At 40.6% G+C, this 12922-nt stretch overlaps 1 long non-coding RNA gene across 16 annotated transcripts in view; it reads right to left on the bottom strand.

The window, feature by feature from the left end:
• LOC135320610 (uncharacterized) overlaps window positions 1–12922 on the bottom strand; it is a 66610-nt gene that overhangs the window by 30567 nt on the left and 23121 nt on the right. For 13 of the 16 annotated variants that reach the window (XR_010379819.1, XR_010379816.1, XR_010379818.1 and 10 more), the window contains one exon: window positions 1833–2014. This is a non-coding gene — a long non-coding RNA (uncharacterized LOC135320610). Of the gene's footprint in view, window positions 1–1832; window positions 2015–5239; window positions 10788–12922 lie in introns of those variants that run through there. The other 3 variants (XR_010379829.1, XR_010379827.1, XR_010379831.1) reach the window with 2 other exon arrangements.

Raw genomic sequence — 12922 nt, 5'->3', positions numbered from 1 at the left:
GCCTTAGTAGCTGGAAAGGCTGGGCTTCTCCTCAGCCACTTATTTATTTCACAGCCAGTGAGCATCTCCCACAAACCCTGTTAACCTGTGTCTGCTGGGAGCCTCAGGCACACTCTTGCTGTCGATCTTATAAGTCACAGGGCAGACGCGTGTCTCTCATGCCTGCCACCCTCACACAGGCTCGCCTCCTAGCCTCACTGTCTGAACTTGGTCCCATTATCTCACCTGTTTATTTGGTATCTGTTCTTCTGTAAGCTGCCTGAAATGCTATTTGGAACAAGTCAGAAGAATGAGTGGGTAGAGAAATGGACAGTTGGACAGGTGAGAGGTGGGCAGACAGACAGAGAGACTCCAAGAAAAGGGGAACAAAGAAAATTCCCTATGCAGAACCCTCTTCTAGTCAGGGAAGAAAACCGCCACGGAGACGTGTGAAGAGGCAGGTGGCTTAGGGCTGTTTCCTGGATTCCATGAAAAGTCCCACCAAGAGAGAGGGTAGAACAATAAATGATAAAAGAAAAAAGCATGCATGCTTGAAAAATATATCTACAATATGTACTTTCTAAAGAATAGATTCAAATCAGCAGGGCCCAATTACACAATCCTTGGGTATTTACAGAAATGAGAATCCCATCTCCAAACCACAAGGCATTCCTTCGGAGCACTGAAAGTCCACACGGGGCTGTTATAAAGCCTTCACCACAAAAGCTATGCTCTCCTTCACTTACGAGGAATGAGCAGCTATGCTCGGGCTGCCCATGCGCATCATTTGCACCCTACAGCATCTCTAAGGGGGAGGGACGCCTAGCGAGCCCCATCTCTGCAGGACAGAAAACAAGCCCGGGAGAGGCTAAGCCGACCTACCAGTTCTCCATCTCACAGGACTGGTCACTCCAGAGCAGGACTCGAACTCGGACCCACGTTGGTAATCACGGTACTACCGTGCTTTGTGTGCTTTTTGTGTGAATAATACATTTGTTTCTGGCATGAAAGTATATTTAATAAATGATCGGTTGTCCTGTCTATCTCATTTGCTCACAATCAATCTTTATAGTGTTGAATTGTACTCTTTTTCCGTGGAGAAAGGAACGGAACGAGCGGGTGTTAGAATGAGGTGGGGCTCCATTCTTTATCTGTTACCTCATCTCATCCAAGTCCCCAACCAGGGAGAAGGAGCAAATGTTTTCTTCATCTTTTAAAGAGAGGGCTCCACTGATGGTGACTTAACTCCAAAACCAAGTCTGGGGAAAGGGCACATTCAGCAGCCAGAGCATTATCACCTGTAGGATGGCAAAAACAGCTCACAGGAGGGCTCAGGGGTTCACCCTGATTTAATTTCAATCGATAAAACAATAATGCACTCTAAAAATACTAGCATGCAATGGATTGGCTCTTTCTTGACATCTAGCAAGTTTCCACAGCCCACATGTAAAATTATCGTGAACCAGTGAAAGGAAGTGTCTACAGACAAGAAAAATCAATGCCACAGGTAAACTGAAACCCAGGCTGGAGGAAAGGAAGAGAAAGGGCATAGTAAAGAAGTGGGGAAAGGCTGGGGAAAAAAATCATCACACGGACTCTCAAGCATCATCCAACAAGCATATAATCATTCGAGAGAGAGAGTTACTGAGGTCCTATTCTGTGCAAGATTGTAGAGCGGGTGAAGCAAAAGCGCAGTGACCATGGTGGCAGCAAGTGGCGGGGCTCAAATACACTTCTGATCCCGGTACCTGGCACAATTGTCCTCAGTATAAAGGCAAAAAAAAAAAAACAAAGTAAAATAACTCTGTAAACTCAAAGCATTGTTAAAAAAAAATTAAACAATACCTAAATACCTGGACAAACCACGCACATTGCTGGATCAGAAGACAGCGCTTTTGGAATGGCAGTGCTCCCCAGAACGATCCGTATATTCAACGTGGTCTCGATCACAATCCCTGCGGTCTCCTCTGCAGAAACTGACTAGCTGCTGCTACAATTCATATGGGAATTCGAGGGTCTCAGTAACCAAAACGTACTTGAAAAAGAAGAACAATGTGAGAGGACTTTTAATTCTCAATTTCAAACCTTACAACTGTATGTCTAGGTGAGATTAGAGGCCATTTTAAGTTATTAATGTGTTTATCCGTATTTTCTAAATTCTCTACAATGAATATAACTGTTACAATAAGAAAAATAAAAAGTAAGGTATCTTTTAAAACATGCACACCGATTCATACATTGGGAAAAAAATATTTTAAATATAAAGAGGTAACCAAATATCTAGTGAAAAAAGACTACTTAAAAACAAGTGTGTATTTACATTTTTCATAAATTGAAAACTGAAAAGCACAAACACATCAAGTTTCTAGGGAGATCGATGCAACATATTAATAGTTATTTTCAAAAATTCTAATTGAACAATGAAAACTCAAGAAAGGGAAAATCGCGATTGACAGCCAACTGCAAACACATGGAGAGCAAAGGCCTAGAAATCACAGTTCCTTTAACTCTGATACTAACTCAATATAAGAGGAAATTCCTCCCTGTGGGGACAGTGGAATCCCATGCATAAGACAGGATACACAGTACAAACTGCACTAGAATCTGGGGTGATTTTCTTAGAAGAATTCTAAAGTTACAACATTGCTGAAAAACTATAAAAACACTGAAAGACAGATTAAAACACACAGTCATATATATTATATAGAAACATATGAAGTCTGCTCCCATGTTGCATAGAAATACAAACATATTTGTTCATTTATGGGCACTGAATATTTTATCCCAGGTAGAATATTTCAACTAAAACAAATAATCAATAATACACACCTCTTGTCAAATCTACTTGATAAGGTACTCTGCTATGTAACCATAATGTGTCTAAGATAGATCTAAAATTAGTGAAAAAGATCTTTGTATGGTTTCTTGAACTCTTCTCAAAATTCCAAGCTTAATTTTAAAATAGATCTGAGCAGTATTTCTATATTAACTTTTCCCTCGTGAAATGAACAGCACAGTCTGTTGTCAAAATTCTGTCCTTACAATGATTCACGAACACTGTATCCTAACAAAACTGCTGGACAGCAAGGCACTATCCAGACACTGTGACCAAACAAATGAAACACAAGGAAGACAGTGACCCTATTCTGGAGGGCTTACCATCTGTGTCAACTCTGGGGTTCTTATTTGATTGGTTTGATTGGGTAGCAAAATAAAATCAATCAAGTACTTTCTTCTTTAAGCATTCTGTAAGTCATGACTCTGTTGTTAGTGTCATGAGAAGGAAAGACTAAAGCAAGACTTCATTAGGTCAATTAGCAACAGCCATCACTGGGGAGTGAGTAATAAAGAAGTTAACTGATAAAAATGCTTCTGCCTACATGAGACCTAAAATAAACCTACACTGATCTCTTTAAGGAAAATGAGGAGATGAGGCCCCAATGAGAAAAACAAAAACTAACAAGAAATCAAAAAAGTAAAGACTTTTTCATTAACGATTCCAGGAAGGAGTGGAGCATGGTGGTGAAGAGCACAGACGCTGGGGACAAACATGAGGGTCTGAACTCCCACAGCACTGGGTAGCTTTGACACTGATAAATCAGTGAAATTTTCTGCAACCCAGTCTCCTATCCATAGACTGGGGACAACAACAGCACCCGTCTCCTAGAACTGTCCTAATAATTAAGTTATTTTATATATAAAAGTTTAAATAAAATACCTCAGATATTAAATATTACCCCAAAAGGACAAGGTAAACTGAAGGAAAGGACAAGGAAAAAGAAAACAGAGGATAAGGAAAAAGGACAAGGAAAAAGAAAACAGAGATAAATTGGAGTTCATCAAATTTTAAAACATTGCTTCAAAGGACACCATCCAGAAAGTGAAAAAACAACACACAGCAGAAATTTTTTCAAATCATTTATCTGATAAGGAATTTGTATCTACCAAAAAAAAAAAAAAAACAAAAACAAAAAGAACCTCCTACAACTCAACAATAAAAAGGCAACTCAATTAAAAAATGAATAGAGGATCTGAAAAACATTTATCAAGGAAAATATACAAATGACCAATAAGCACAACGAAACGATGTTCAATATCATTAGCTGTAAGGGAAATCAAGTCAAAACCACTAGGAGAAACCGCTTCACACTCACTACAATAGGTTATAATCAAAAAAAGAGTAAAAAGCACTAATGAGGACACAGAAGATGCAGAGGACGCAGCCGTTGCTGGTGAGGATGTAACACAGCCTGGCCACTTTGGAAAAACGCCTGGCAGGTCCTTAGAGAGTTGAACATTTGGTTTCTGAATAACCAGGCAATTTTGCTTCCTGGGCAAACACGTAAGAGAACTGAAAACAAATGTTCACATAAAAACTCCTACAGGAATATTCACGGAGCCATTACTCATCACAGCCAAAAAGCAGAAACAACACAAATGCCTATCACGTGATGAATGGGTAAACAGAGGGGCCCAGCCATACAGAGGAATATTATTCAGCAATAGCAAAGCATTGAGTACTGACCCAGGCCACAACGTGGACAAATATTGAAAACGTTACTCAGTGTGAAAGAAGTCAGTCACAATAGATGCTTCCACTTACATGAAGTAACTCGATTTACATGAAATTTCCAGCAGAGGCAAACCCACAGAGAGAGAAAAGTGGCTCCCTGGGGCTGTGGGAGGATGGGGAAGATGGGGATGTCTGCTTATGCGTAAGGAGCTTCCTGTTGGGGGGATGAAAATGTTCTAAGATTGAATGGGATGCACAATTCTGGGCATAGAGTAAAAACCACTGTACATTTTAATGGGTGAATTGTTATTAAAACTGTTAAGAACGAGAGCACCTCGGGCCAGTACCTTCCCATAGTAAATGCAAATTGCTAAATTTTATTACAGGAAGAAGAAACTGCCCTCAGCATGAAAGCAGGAGTTCAGCAAATGTGAGTTAACCGAAATTGGACAAGAGCATTTCACTTGAAACAGTTGCTGAGTGTACACAAAATATTAAGACATGACAAGGAAAATCAGTTTGACATCACGAAGAAGCATTCTGCTTCAAATGCAGATCAAGGATTCGGCAAGCCCAGCTGCTAGAAATGACCAGAGAAGAAACCTGGTTCTTTAAACAAGCACCAGAGCCAACAAGGAAATAGTGGTGAGGAAAGCAGGCGGCCGAAAATCTGGAACAGTTTGTTACAAATAATTTCTCCACTGAAAATTCAAAAATAAAAAGAAAGTGATGTAATACTGTGTTGACCTCACGTGAATGGGCTTCCTCCGGTTCTCGACAGTTTTGTAACCCCGAATGAGAGACTCAGGAGAATCAGAATGGTTCCTGGGAGTCCCCAAATGACTGCCCACCAGCACGCTGACCACCATCACATCTGCCAGGGTGGAATTGCAGAGAAGAGACCAACTCCTGAAAGGCACAGGAAATATTGACAAGGGAAAAAAAGGCTGATGTCAGTCTTGGGACAGAGGCCCTGAGAGCAGAGGCCAGAAGGCTGCAGGTGAACTGGAGTGGCCCTGGGGCAGGAAGGGACCACGGGGGAGCAGATCTCAATTCTCTTCTCTCTCTCCCTCGGGTAGGAGAGATAAAGTCTGCATCCTTCTCACCTGGAACTGTGGGTTCTGGCTGGCAGAAGTCTTACCGACATGGAATGAATGACTCAAGACTGTGGAAAAAGGAAAGAAAGCGAGAGGGAGTAGGGAGCCAACTCCAAGAGCCTCTCAAATCCTCCCATATTTATTGTGTATAATCAAAGAAAATAGTCTTTAACAGTTGTGTGATAGTAAACAGGAACTTGGGGAAAGACAGGATGAGACAGAGATTGTAGAATCCACAATGAGTAAAAAGGCTTAGTTTACCTTTAGGGGAGTCATGGGGAGAGGGGAACAAGATAAATTCTTTAGATATTCATTACAAAGCAGACCACCAGTCCAGCCAGGTCCGTGTTTTGGGGATAATAGACTATCTAACAGCACGCACGCCCAGCATTTATAGCTGAGGGCCTGGGTCATTGCTGTGCAATGAACAGAGTGCTATCTAAAACCTCAAATATGCAAGCAAGGCATTGTCTCTGCTTTTTATGGCAAGGAGACAGGAGTGAGGATGCACAGGTGCTTGCTTGAAAGCAGTTACTAAGCACACTTTTTCTTCTTAAGGTTGACATGCGTCTGGTGTCTGTTAAATTTGTTAACCCAATCATGGGCTATCACATGGAACCATTATGGAGGACACCCTAGGATGACAAATCCTGCCTCTGCGTCTTTTCCTGCCAGCTTCGGCCATTCCAGCAGGGTCTAGACACATCCCTGAATAACGATCCCACAGAACCACCCAGACTCTTAACTCCTGGTGCTTGGAACTTAATTTTAGCTCTACACAACTTAACATAGAAAAGTTTCAGAAATAATAGATATTATATTCTTTTTATATCTCATCATAGAACTGATTTTTCTGATTGCTCTAAGCTGCTTCTACTTGGTAAATCACCTAATTCTGCAGGTGAATTCAGTACTTTCCATTGCGCATAACTAGACAGTCTGGGCCCTCTGACTTCTATTGGTCAAATAAATACCGATACACCTAATTGATTTCATTGTTCATCAATTTCAGCCTGGAGGTGAGGGAGTGTCACTCTGTTCCTCAGCCCACCCTCTACTCTATACTCTTCAGCAACTCAGGCCTCCTGAATACAAAACGTAGCATCTGTTTCCCTTCACCTACACTTTCCACAAACGCAACAGGAAACATCAGCCTAGAGAATGAATTCAACACAAATGTTAAAACAAAAATCTACAAACCTGAAGCAACTCCATCTCCGAATCATGATACACAATGACATGAAAGTACGGGTGTCAGGTACAAAGCACGCGTGAGCCTGACCACCTCATTTCTATTCTTCAAAGGAAGGAAGGTTTTCATGTTTTTTATTATCATTCTTTGTCATTGTTTCTGATTAAGCCAAAAAATAGTTTATGAAATAATTAAGCACTGAAATAACAGATTTTCGCTGTATCAATTACAGAAGGCATTCAGAGGGGATAGGAAAACCCACCTATGTAAAAAATGCAAAATTTCTTCCCCTGTTAAGAACACGTATACAAAATGCAACAGAGAATTCAAATTCATGTGGAGAGGAGCAAAAGCCACAGAATCAAACAAAGTCATTACTATGAGTCAATTCAAAATTCACTGGACAAACATGCTCAATGCATTCAAAGAATTTTAAAGGCACACTGCAAACCATTCACTTAATGATCTACAGGCTAGAGGAAGAATTTCCCTCTTTAACAGACAACAGAAATCAATAGGTTGCCCCACCAAACGAGGACCAAACAACAATCAGGTTTTTAACAGTTCTGATAAATCAGCATGTTCTAAACATCAAAATCCAGAAATTTTAAACATTCATTCACACCACAATGAAACAAGCACTTAAAAAAAAAAACAAAACAATAACCCGAAGAAACTAAGCACAATTATCATGTACCTGGATCAATGGGAACTTCTTGTAACGCTGGAAGAAAGAACAGGCTATAGCCTTTTACTTAAAAAATAAAACTACATTTAAAGATAATTGCTAAAACACATTTCATCATTCATGTTGCCTTGAAAAATCTGAGGCACTCGTATCTGATCAGAAAAGCAATTCTGAGTAATAGTATGTTACAATTCAGTGCCAGTTTGCTTTAGTAGAAAAAAGAAAAGCTACTGTTTCTCATCCTGCACAAAGTGTAAAGAACCTTCCTGCCTCTATCTCCTCCTATTTTCTAAGCTCATTCTCCCCAACCCTTCTGAAACAAGTATGAGAAACTTTTATACCCACCAATATGCCAAATGACAAAAGAGTATCAATTTATTTGTATAAATATATGCCTACACCTTGAACTGGAAGAGAAAGGTATCAGAAGGCTATATGGAACTTATTTCTACCTTCCTGAAATCACACACACACACACACACACACACACACACACACACACACACACACGTTCACAGAGACACAGACATGTACACACTGAATTACTGGGCAATTCACAAGCTGAGGACTTCCAATTTATAGAAGATAACTTTGTAGTTAGTTTAAAATACAAAACTGTCAGCTTTTGAAAGCCTTCATCATCTGCTAAATCATCCAAATATCAACGAGACCCAATTAGCCTTCTCTGTAAAATATAATTTCCCATGATGGCAAAACAGACCCTAAGTAGTGGATCCAAGACTCGTGTTTATCACTACCTATGATCGTTTTTAAACACATAAACAGATTCAGAAATTATGTCCCAACAACATTTATTCTTATTGAATTAGCATATGTATTCAATTGTCTATACAGAAAATAGGCCCATGATGGGGTTTAAGAGCTATTTTGTGTATTGAAATATTTATTTTTAAGTTCAGACAAGGAGGGTCTGTATTACTCAGTTGTAGAACACCTGCTTAGCATGCACAATGTGCTGGCTTCAGTCCCCAGTTCCTTCATAAAAATAAATAAAAATAAGTGCTTATTTAAAAATAAGAATAAATTTATAAAAAGAGTAAATGCAGACTAAAAACCACTGCAATCTAGGAGCCATAATTTTAATAAAAAACAAGAGTTTCTATCAAATATTCACTATATGACAATCACAGAGACAACCACAAATCGCCCCTGACAACCATCACGTGTGATTCTCAGCAACCCTACTAAGTAGACACCGAAGAGAAACCCAGCATTGCGGATGAAGAAACGGAGCTCGGAGGAGCCGGGGACGCTGACTGTTCTGCTCCCCGTGACACCACGTCAGCCCAGGATGAGCGCTGACAGAGCTGCACTGAGGGGACACCCAGCTGCACGGAACCTTGGTGCACTGGGGAGTCCCAGAAAACACTCAAAACTGTTCAGTGAAGAACCAGCCCAAATATATTACATTGTGCCACATCCTTTAAACAGGGAACATGACTGAGACCTTTTTGATGCCTCTGTGTCCTTTCTGCCATTATCAATTATTTGCCCTCTCAGCATGCCCAGTCATGAATTGGACCCCATATGAAGTGCACTCAGATGGCAGAGCTTTTAAAGCTGCTTTATGAAGTTTGTAAGACTCTGTCTATGCCTCACACAGGCGGTCATCCATCACTACTCACCGGTGTGGATGTACCACATGAAATCACACCTTTCTGCTTTTTAAAATCCCTCCATGTAATCCAGACTTTTCAACAGCAAAGAAGCAGCTCAACCAGTAACAGTGGATAGCTTTTCACCAAATGGACTCGAACAGCCCATCGGAATACCTGGAAGCCCTTTTTTTCTATTAAACCCACTTCCAAGGACTTCATTATTTTCTGATTTGTGGACTTGGCCTCTGACTGGCCTACTCTGAGAGCTCCCAGCCTCACATCCGGGGGTGGGAGAGGACCCTGCTGTTCGGGAAAATAAGTGCGGAAGGCGGAAATCTTCCACCCAGGTCCACACGGGTAGAAGTGCCACAACGTGCTCAGAAAATATACCGTCAGCAACACTAGGCTCCCATGGACTGATGTCACATTAACCAAACTCATGAGAGACTGATGCAAAGAAACCAGAAATTGAATTTATTAATGTAACAGGAGATGTGAAACTACGAACCAGACTGAAATATCAGAGTTCAACTATGAGTACAGATTCTCCTCAACGGCCCAATCACGGGCAGGCAGTCACATGGAAACCATGGACAGAAGCAGAGCAGGAAGGGTTTCTAGATTAACTCAATGGACTAAATTTCTGTTATACGAACAGATCTGCTGCCCAGAAGACATTTAACGCCAATCACGGTGCACTGTCCGTGGACAGTGGCTGAGACACGACTGTGAGCACCTGTGTAACTCTCCTTTCCCTGTCCTTTCTGGGCTAAGTGATGCACAGAGGTACAGAGATCCAGGGATGCAGATACCTCTAAACACCCAAAGCCCATCCCTGGGAGCCTGGAAACCAGACAGCCAGGGTTTAAATACCAGCTCTGCCACTTACTAGCTCTGTGACCTTGGCCAACTTACTTACTCTCTCCGTGCCTCAATTTCCACATTGTAAACCTGGGATAACAATCAAATCTCCCTTACTCACTTGTTGTGAAGATTGAAGGATTCATTTCTGTAAAACGCTCAGAAAAGAATGTAGCACATTTTTGGTGCTCAACAAATGTGAATTTAATAAGAAAGTGATTTACAAGTCTCCCTACTAATCATCTTCTGTGTTTCATGGCTAGTCTGAGTCCCAAAGGAAATCCTTATTTCCCCTCTTATAAACTCTTGGAGAGCACCCTTCTCTTGCATCTCACCACCTGTTTAAACTGAGAGAAGGGATGCCTCCTCCACACTCCTCTGGTCCATGGAGAGTGCTTCCCCCTTCACACCCCTGACCCCTGGCCAACGGCTAGCACTCTTCACAATAACAGATTGAGGTGTGAGTCCGGAGAGACAAGCAGGGCATATGAAACCTTTCCTTTCCCTCCAGTGTTGGCCACCCTTGGGAAGCACCCGGGATGCTCAGCTCCATGGCAGGGCAGCCCTGTGCAGGATGGGGCAGATCATCTTAAGGGAAGGCTCGCTGTGGCCCAGAGTTACCTGGGACTGCGTGAGTCTCTAATTCTGGGACACAGTATCATGACATGCATTTTCCCACAGCCCTGAATTTCATGGAGAACGTGGCTTCATCAGTAATAAAGGAGACATTTATCGCCTGTCTGTTCTTCTGTGTCATCTCTCAGTTGGCTGCTGGAGAAAACATGTGTATAAGTATTGGGTCCACTTAAGCCCCAATATATATGAAGTACCAAAAAATTCTGTGGTTTAACGTTGGTTCAGGGCGACTGTGTAACGGTCCTGACTTTGCTGATGCTAAATTATGGGTATAGGAACTATGGAACCTCCTCAAATATCTTTCATCATAAAACCAGCTTTTCTTATTTTCCTGTTTCTTAGTAATTGCCAAAGACTGTAAAATGATGGCTTCATACAAAACAGGAGCTAAACTTTATGAGCCCTTTGACATTCCCACTGTGCTAAACAATTTACATAATTTCTAATTCTCACAATTCTGCAAAGCATATACGAGCATCCCCATCTCACAGACGAGGGAGAAACTCAGAACAAACTGACTCAGGCTCACGTGGCTCAGTGACAGCGTGTGCACGCAAACCCAAGTCAAATCACTACACCCCTTCTTCTATGTACAAAATCACCTCCCACCAAATGACACACAGCGGCTGGGTCAATACTCAGGGAACTCAGTACACTTTTCAGCTTTAAGGTGCTCAAGAGGCCGCTTCTAGCTGCTTTATAAAATCCCGGCTCACTGGTTGCTAACACTGGAATAAAAGACCGATTTTGCCATTGTTGCACAGCAAGTCTGAAATGTTCACAGCGAGATGACAGAATAAAACAAAGATATAAGCAGAATAATTTTTCCAGGTAGACAGACATAATGGACATTGTGCTATTCTGAAGCACTAAGCAAAGGAATCAAAGCAAAAAAATATTTGTTAAGCCTTCTTTTACAAACAGGAAAATTAAGAATGTATGAAGGTGCAACAGCGCCTCCTATGGCTAAAAAGACCTTCCAGGTTGCCGGGAACGATGCAACACAAAAATTGCTTGTTGAATCAGAAACAAGAATCAGATAACTAAAAGCTTATGTAGCACATACTGCAGTTTGCTTCGGGGAAGGGAGGGGTATTCAGTATTTAATCTGACATTGCTAATACTCTTGAATATAAACAAAAGACACAGGCTCATGGAAACACATCTTAGAAGAGGAAAGAATCCAGTCCAGCCACTTCATTTTACAGGAGGGGAGACTGAGATCTGGGATCTGTCCTTCCGGCAATCAGCAGCAAAGCTCTCTCTCCTAGGCCTCATGTCATGCACTGTAGCAAAAACCAACAGATCTGTACTAGACCTCTATTCATAAAAGTCACGTCTGTATTTTTCCAACAGTAGGTAATCTAAGTATCTTGCAAAATACTTCTCAAAGAGCCAGGAAATCATACAAGTGTATTGAAATACAAAAACTTTTATTTGCACATTAAAACAGCATGAGCTTTATTCTATTAAAAAAAGTGACATGTCAAATCAATGTTTTGATATTTTAAAACCTATTAAGCATGCAGAAAAATAAATCAAAATTTCTTTAATCACAAAAGAAAGAAGCTTATTCCCTTAAAATGATCAATGTGGATTTTTCTAAACTTAATAGTTCAGGTCAGATTTCTACGAATTTAAATGTCTGAGTGGATGGTTACACGGCAACATGAATTCTGAGTTGTAACAACACACATTCTGTGTAAATAATCTTCAAGGCCGTCTGCTTAAGGTGATTTAACTAGTCCCTGTCTCACTAGAATGATACAGATTTCATTAAACCTTCATACTGCACACACACACAAAACCCTGAATCCTTGTTACTTTAAGCCATATTCATATATTCATATATATGCATATTGAATATGCATCAGAAACAAGCCACCCTCTTTAGTATTCAGAGTTGATCCTTCTAAACTATCTGTCCTTGTGACAGCATATTTTTACTAAGCAGCTCTTGGGTGCTTCGTATACAAGGCGTCTACATCTCACAGTCAAACAAGGTAAACGGCATCACTCAAATTTCACAAATGAGGAAATGTACTTAAGCCATGAAAACAACTTACATATTCATCATCAGGAAAGAAAAGAGTAAAGATTTTACTTACAATATTCACTGACAAAACTTTCCTCCATACTAAGACTACATAGAACCAATTCAGTCTTTGTAAATTTTTCTGTCAATAAGCACCACTAGAGAAAAACAAGCAACATCATTAGCAATGGTTGGACTTTCAAAGCCCACTCCTATTTTGCACTATAATCATTTTTAATATTTTGTTTTTAGTGTTTACAGAGCACTAAAATAAAAAAATATAAACTTTTTAAGCCATTGCC

Source organism: Camelus dromedarius, unplaced genomic scaffold (genome assembly GCF_036321535.1).
Source record: "Camelus dromedarius isolate mCamDro1 unplaced genomic scaffold, mCamDro1.pat HAP1_SCAFFOLD_140, whole genome shotgun sequence".
Taxonomy (NCBI): domain Eukaryota; kingdom Metazoa; phylum Chordata; class Mammalia; order Artiodactyla; family Camelidae; genus Camelus; species Camelus dromedarius.
Note: the sequence above shows the minus strand (reverse complement) of the source record. Positions and strands in the feature narration are given on the sequence as shown.